The sequence below is a fragment of the Anas acuta genome, chromosome 9, assembly GCF_963932015.1.
Source record: "Anas acuta chromosome 9, bAnaAcu1.1, whole genome shotgun sequence".
Classification (NCBI taxonomy): Eukaryota; Metazoa; Chordata; class Aves; order Anseriformes; family Anatidae; genus Anas; species Anas acuta.
This window is the reverse complement of record NC_088987.1, coordinates 15,014,843-15,022,638: the sequence shown is the minus strand read 5'-3', so window position 1 is coordinate 15,022,638 and position 7,796 is coordinate 15,014,843. Positions and strand designations below refer to the sequence as shown.

The following is a 7,796-nucleotide window of genomic DNA, read 5'->3' as shown; positions in this document are numbered from 1 at the left end:
TCACTGCATGGAGAGAAAAGGCTTTATGCCACTAATCTAATCACAGAGGAAAAGGGAAATTAAATCCATTTGGGGAGCTGCCAGTGAATAAGGTTTGTGCCCATAGCTTTGCCATACCCAAGCTGAGATTGTTCTCCCCTCTACCAGTCCTTCAGCACATGTTCCTCTGGTCACCAGCACCCTCTCCCACCATCTGCACCCACCAGTGGTGTCCACTGCAGGCAGGAAGCCACCACACTGTCCTACCATTGAAAACCTGGTCACACACCATGGCCACAGTGCACCAGGACCACATCCCAGGCAGACAAATGCAGCAAGCCTTGGAGAAACACCAGTGTGCAGTCATCTGTGCAAGACCCTAACTCTCCTGTAGGGCAGTGAGACCATGCCTCAGTCCCTTTATGGCCCACTTTATTCTGGGTGGTTATTTTTGGGGTGCAGAAGTAATGATTTGCTCACCAAACTAAATGTTTCTGCTGAGTGCTGGCTCTTGAAGGAGTTCCACAGCTCTGAGCTGACATCACCACCGTCTTCTATAAACAAGCCTTGGAGAAATAACATGAACAAACAGCAAGAAAGGCTTTGCAAAGATCCTATTGCAAACAACATACTTGTTCCTCTTGCACATTCCCCTTGAGGTGGGAAATCCCCATGAAAGGACCCGGCTGGCCTTTCATCAAGGACATCACACTTGTGTAATGGCAGTGGGTGCCAGGGAAGCTGGAACCACCGACCCACGTCTCCTTTCCTGTCTCTCATGAGGGATGACAACAGACATGTAAGAGCACTGCACACCAAGCAAACATTGCAGTGGAGCATTTTACATCAGAAGAGCAATCATTTTTGTTTTTGTTTTACTTACTAGTGTAGTATTTTGATTAGGGGAACCTCAATGTGCTGTGACAGAGGAAGTAATAAACTGGAGAAGCAAAAAAAAGGGATCCTTTCACTTGGTTCAAGCCCTCTAACGTTAAACCTGCCCTTCCTCTGGCACCCAGGTGGGCAGATGGGGGTGGACATCTCCTGAGGACAGCCCACCTCACTTCAGCAGAGGCAGCACGACGTACCCACACGTGGTGGCTCAGGGCACCCACTTGCCTGGTGACGGTGGTGATAGTGGATTGTTCCCAGTGTCTGCGGTCTGAATTAAAGAATTAACTGATTACTAATCAAGCCATCTGGATTTTATGTAGAGACACAGGCACCAGGAGCAGTTCAGCCCAGACCCAGCAGAGGTTAATTTATCGCAGTGCAAATTGGGGTTGAACCCACCGTTCCCGTGAGCACCAAAGTACAGGTCGCTCATTTATCCAGCAGCCACAGTGCAGTTTCTTCTGGTCACAGGTGACCGCTTAAAAATAAAGGAGGGGAGGCAGAAAGGCAGGGGAGGAGAACGCAGGGGATGTGCCCCATGCAGGCAGTGCCCCCAGGCTGGGGCACCCTGGTGGGGAGGCAGGTCGGGGCTGTGACCAGCTCTTGCTCAAGGGGACAGGCAGGGAGCAATATCCCAACTCACGCCTTGGGTATAGCCATCCCCTGAAGGCTTTCGGCAGGGTGCTGAGCCTGCCAAAGTCGCTTTCCTATGGCTGATCTCCTGACAGGGAAGAGGTATCCTGAGCCGCATTTCTCTGCCTCACCAGCCGGCCATCAGGGCATTCTGCTCTCTCATAGTTTGCAGACTGCTTCCCGCAGTCCTGTTTTGCAGAAAATTAGCTGTTTTTCTAAATATCAGCTTTCGTTGGGAATTTTTGGGGAAAAACAAACAAACAACTGATCTCAGAGGCTTGCAGCTATGAAACCAGACCCCAAATTGTCCCCATCACCCCAGCTTCCTCTCAGCCTCGGTTTACATCCTTGTCTTTGGATCTGAGCCGGGGTACGAGAGGGGGGGATCCTGTGGTAAATTTGGGCTGACCCTCTGATGCGCCAGGCAGGGGAGGGGAGGGAAGCCCTTTGCTGCACCCCAGCCAGGCGATGGCTGATGGGCCAAGTCCTCTTCTCCCTCTCCCCCATGGCTCATCCCTGCCTGTGGCCTGCTACGCTGTGCAGAGCTGCTGAGACCCAAACGCACCGACACTACACCCACGTTTATGTTACAGCTCCTCCAAGGTGCCCTGCCGACTGCCCCGAGGCAGCACATTGCAGAAGATGTCGAGGAATAGCAGTAGAGAGCGGCCCAGAGGAAGGTCATACCAGAGAAAGGGGTCCAAAAGCTTGGCAGCGGATCAGAGGGGGGGGTGCAGGTTGTAATGCACGATCCCTGGAACAAAGGTCAACCAAACTGCAGCCTAATGAGCCCCCCGTGTGCAAACAGCGGTGCTTGCTCAGCAAACACACCTGCCCCAGCCCCGGCCAGCCTTTCTGAACTGCCTCTTTCAGAGGAGGAGGAGGAGGGGATGTTTTAACAGCTGCAAAGAGCAATTTTGGCCCTGCAGGGTGCCTTCACGTGCACCCACCCCACTCCCCATGCAGAACCAGCAGCAGCAGAGATGCAAACAGACATTCCCTCACCCTTCCGGAGGGAAAACCCCAGTGTCCGGACCACAAGGGACTCCATCCCCACCCTCCTCAGCTCCCCGGCTTTCTGCAGGACTCTGTGGCACAGCAAGCGCGTGGTGATGACACACTTGGCCCCTCAGACCCTGCCAGAAGAAAAAGAGCTCTCCAGGCCCAGGAGCAAGGTAAGAAAGGATATTGGAGACGTCAGGAGAGGTGGAAGGAATGAAAGCAACCACAGAAATGGTGTGGGCACAGAGCACCGTGGGTGTGTGGGAGGGAAATGAGCACATGGTGCTACCCTTCCTCACCACATCCCTAGGGCTGCTGCATGCACCTCATCCTTCTCTTCTCCTTCTGCCCCTGAGCACCCGCCCTGCCTCCTTCACTCGAGACCACAGCTCGCAGCGCCCCGACCCTCTCCTGTATCCATCGGCTTAGGGCTCTCCTCACACATAGACTCTGGACCTGAAGCTGTCCCTCTGGACAGCAGCCTTGGCCCGGCACGTAGCGCTGTTTGCACAGCCCTTGCTCAAACACGACGGCCACGACCTCGCTCTGCCACAGCCGCCTTAGCACCGCCACAACGCGCGCGGCCAGGCCTCGGCGCCTGTGGGGGCCTGAGGGTGGGCACCCACGGCAGAGGCCAAAGGCTCACCCACCTTCTGCGACTTGCCTCATCGCCCTACAGCCAGCCCACGGTGTCTCGGGGGGCACCGGCATCTGAGTTCGGTTAATTATCGCAGTCGTATGTGGTAATCAAGGATAAGCCTCAGCCGGCGTTGTACAGTAAGGTTTTGTTGGTTTTGGAGAAGCCAATAGCGGCTTGGCCAGTGTTCAAGAGCTGGATGTGTTCTGTGTCAACATTGTGCTGAAGGGGGGAATTTGGGTTTGTCTGCAGCCCCAGCCCCAGCAGAACCAAGCAGAGTGCTTGGGAGCCCAGCAGGAGCCTGACCTACAGCCACGGCTCTAATCAAATGCTCCCCATTTGCACCATGACACCCCCACACACCACAAAGCAGCATCTTTCCATGCAAATGCAGAAAAATAAAATTTAAAATAAAATAAAATAAAATAAAATAAAATAAAATAAAATAAAATAAAATAAAATAAAATAAAATAAAATAAAATAAAATAAAATAAAATAAAATAAAATAAAATAAAATAAAATAAAATAAAATAAAATAAAATAAAATAAAATAAAATAAAAATAAAATAAAATAAAATAAAATAAAATAAAATAAAATGAATCCTTTTGCAAACGCATCCCCAAAAGGAGCAATTCCTTTCATAGGAAAATATCAAGTCCACAGTCCTGGCCCTGGGGAGAAGCAGCAGACCCCTACATTTTGGGCACGCTGTAAGTGCACCAGAGTGGGTTGCAGGAACAGAGCACCAGCTCATCATACGTAGTTCGAGGTGCCACAGACACCCTGGTGGAAGCTCCGAGGACTGGACCAAGAAGCTGGTGGGACCTGCACAGCCCAGACCTTCCTTCACCCAGAACACTGCGGCAACATCTGATGGATTTGGGGAGATTTGGGGTTTATCCCTTTTAAATTCCAGAGCTGTCTGAAATGAAGAGTTTGGCTTTGGGTTGATCTGAGCCGGGTAATCAGGAGGTGTGCAGTGCCCAGCCATCGCGGCTGAGTGGCACAGCTCCCCCAGACAGCCCCGAGCTCAGGTCCGAGCGCCCTGATCCTCTGGGGATTTGACTCCAGAAGTCCTTGGTCTTAGGGGGAAGAGGTTGGTGGCAAAGGAGCCAGACCAGCATCTGCTAGAGGGGCAAAGTGAGGCTTCCTGTGAACTTCTTGCAGGCTTCCAAGGCCCCCAGATTATTTGTCTTGCCCAGAAAATATTTCAGACACATCAAATGATGCCTCCATCACAACCAGGGATGGGAAATGCAGATCCCAGGGGCTTTTCTCCTTCAGCTCTGATCTGGAGATACTGTGTTGAGCCACCGAAGAAATTTGATGCTATTTTCCCTTTCCATTTTTACCATGTTACCTACCTAAGGTATGTTGTTGTTGCTGTTGTTGTTTTTTATATTAAAAAAAATAATAATAATGAATGATAAAGCCCCTCATTTTGAAAAAGAAAAAAAGAAATAAAAAAAAAAAAAAGAAAAGAAAAGAAAAAGAGATCTGTAGATGACTTTCAAACTTTTAAATTTGAAGGTGTTGCCCAAAGGAAGAACTCCTCCCTCTGAAAGACTGAAGTATCGGAGGAAGCAGCCAGTCTGAAGACAAACAGAGTCTGTGAAAACCCCACCAGACAGCCGCGTGGGAGCAAGGTGTGGCAAAGGGCATGGGCAGAAACGACAGTGGGGTTATCTTGAGCATGGCACCAGGGCGTGGAGCTTTGGGGCAGTCCCCAGGGGCACCTACCTGTGATTTCTGTGCTGCTTTGATGACCCCTACAGGGACAAGCAGCAAAAAGTCCCGAGTTTTTAATCTCCACTGCTTTTTGATCGCCACTGCTGTAGGGACAGCTGTCAAAGCAGCCAGCTCCTCCTTGCTGCTGGGAGCGGAGACGTGATGCCTGCTGGAAGCTCTCTGAGGCCTCTGCTTGGGAAAGGAGTCGCAGTGAGCTGTGGCTGTGAATGAGAGAGGAACAAGATGCAGTGCCTGCCACGTGGAAATCGCTGCAGGAGAGTCAAAATATGGGTTTATGCACACTGCTAGTAGCACAGAGGCGTGCTGATCATGTCCAATGACAGCTCCTGATGTTTTCCATCTTTCTCTTGCCTTTCACACAGGGAGGTCCTCCATCCCTCCTGAAACCCCTGGCTTTCGGGATAGGTTTTTTGGGTTCATCCTTCTACCTACCCACTGCTTTTTTTCCCTTTTCCTGTAGTGCTTTCCTTGTTCTCCAGGTCCTTGAAAGGCTCTGGCACCAGCCCTCTTGTTCTCCTTGCTCATGGGACTCCATAATCAAATTCACAATATCTCCTACAGAGCCTCACACAAGAACTGACACTCTCAGTGTATGAGAAGGAAGCAGCTCTGCTGTCATGATCTATGGCACAAAACTGCAAAACTGTGACACCGGAGTCCTTTTTGTTACTGAACTGAGGTTTCTTAGTGCACAACAGGGACTTGGAGAGAGCAGAGCAAGCTTTCACGCCCCACAGCTTGGAACACATGAAGAGGTGGTGGAAAGGTCTGATTTAAACCACAGACACTTCCAGCACTGGCTGACAGTGACCTGCACAATAATTAAATGTCACGATGGCTGCAAGTATCCCTAATACAAACTAAACCAATGTTTTAAGAGGTCTCAGCCAGCAGGCTGTGAAACAAATATCAAGGAAGCCCTCTTGCAGTGAGCACACCACTGGGCTCTTACTGAGCCAAACTGAGACATGTTTCAAGCATGTTTCCGACATCCTGCACCCTTCTACACCCCACACCCAGGGTTCAGACTGGGATTATCTGCTCCCCGGCAGTGCAGAATCCCGACCCAACAATTCAGTTTCCTTCCTGGTGCCCCCCTCTGCTCCCAGCCCTCCCTTACTGCCTGCTCCCAAGCACCCATCCTGGTGCGATGTCCTCCTTGCAGGGTGCTCACAGGGCCGTGCTGCAGATGTTCCCCATTCACCCTCCATCACTGCCAACACTTTTCTTCTGCCTGTCTCGGCAAAGGCAGCACGCCAGCTGCAGCATCACCCTCCATCAGCAGGGCAGGTGTGCAAGGGATGCTCCCCAGGGAGAACCAGCAGATCAGTGCTCCTCTTTTGCCCACCACTGTCCTGGTTTGACATGAGAGCACCTCAAGGACACCACAAGAGCAGACATTTCCCAGGGCTGCCCCCAAACACCCGCTGAGATAAGGAGCCAGTCTGCGCTACTGAGGTAGCCTGCTTCCCCTCGCCACCTTGGGGTGCCAGAGACAAGCTGCTTGCAATTCCTGACACAATTGGCTCCAAGAAACCCTTCCCATGCTACATTTTTGAGATCCACACTCCTAATTTGTGCCTTACTGCTCCCCTGGGAAGATGTGGTCAGGGGGAGCCGCTTAAGGGAGCAGAGTGGGCAGCACGTCCCCAGCACTCTGTGTGCCAGACCACCCACGCCCTCCCAAACCTTTGGGGCAGCACTCACATATCAGCGCCGCAGCTTTCCTAGAAACCATACAAACTCTCCTAGATTTCAGCGTGTTGTTTGTTCTTGTTTTCCCAGGTGAGACACCGACATTTATCTGGGCTCCTTGTCACGCTTTCCATAAATAGAAGGTGGCATCAGAGCACGAGGCTGCCGCCCTGTTTGCACACTGAGCTCCTTCCAAAGGCATTTGCTCCATAAACACCTGTTCCACCTGGTTTCCCTTGGTCAACACAGCTCCTCTAGCTGGGTTTCGTCTGAGAACCGTTTCCACTATTTTGACGTGTCCACCAGGCACTGGCTGTGACAGGGCCAGGGCTGGACCCAGCTCTGCGTGGGTCAGACCCAGCTCTGCCTGAGTCCTGCTGACCATGGAGAGTCCAAAAGACACCGAAGAGCTCCTGGAAGCAGATCAAAAAGAAAAAAAAAACAACAAGCTGTTTGCACCAGAGCCCCTTGGGGAAGAAGCTCCATCTAAAAGAACCCCACTTTTCCTGCACCACCGCTCTCTCCTCTGTCCCCCTTTGTTTGCCATGTTGTGTTTAGTCCTTCCCTTACCTGTTTTTCTCTCCCTGTTCATCTTGGGTCTTTCCCAGGTTATACGTAGATCCTCCAAGGCTCTGGTTGAAGCCACCAATGGAGCAATGCTCCGTTTTTTGGTTTTTGTTTTTGTTTTTTTTTAATCCTTTCATACTACGCAGGGCAGCACACCAGGTGTAACCCGCAGGGTGAACCCACACCACGGTTCTGTGAGGCGGGATGCTGCCGAATGCCAGGGGGATAAGGAGCAGGGTTGAGGAGGGCGAGCTCGTCCCAGGCATCTCTGCCTGCTCCTGGCTTCAGGGGCTTCCAGAGAGAGTGCAGGTCTGGGGGGGGGGTCACGCCAATCTCTGAGGTCCCTGGCCAGGAAACCAAACCAAGCAAAGAGAAATAGCACGGCCTGTTCACAAAGTGAGTGGAGATGTATTTCGTTGTTCAAAGGCTTTTGATAAGATTAAAGAACAAATAAGAGTACTGTTAGGGCCAAAGTCCTAACGCAAGACAAAGAACGTAAAGCCAGAAGCAGCAGTGTGCTTCTCACCGTGACCTGAGCTCATCCAGCTGCTGGGCAGCCTTTGCACCAAAGGGAAGCTCTGGCTGACAGCCCAGGCTATGTTTTATCCCCTCTGCTCGGCCCTTCACCCCAGAAGGTTG

The 7,796-nt window shown here is 51.5% G+C and overlaps 1 long non-coding RNA gene across 1 annotated transcript; it reads left to right on the top strand.

Moving 5' to 3' along the window:
- The first annotated feature begins 2,357 nt into the window (after positions 1-2,357).
- Positions 2,358-6,930, top strand: LOC137860904 (uncharacterized). Its single transcript, XR_011099241.1, has 3 exons — positions 2,358-2,681; positions 4,677-5,574; positions 6,681-6,930. It is a non-coding gene; the product is annotated as an uncharacterized lncRNA (long non-coding RNA).
- Positions 6,931-7,796: the final 866 nt, after the last annotated feature.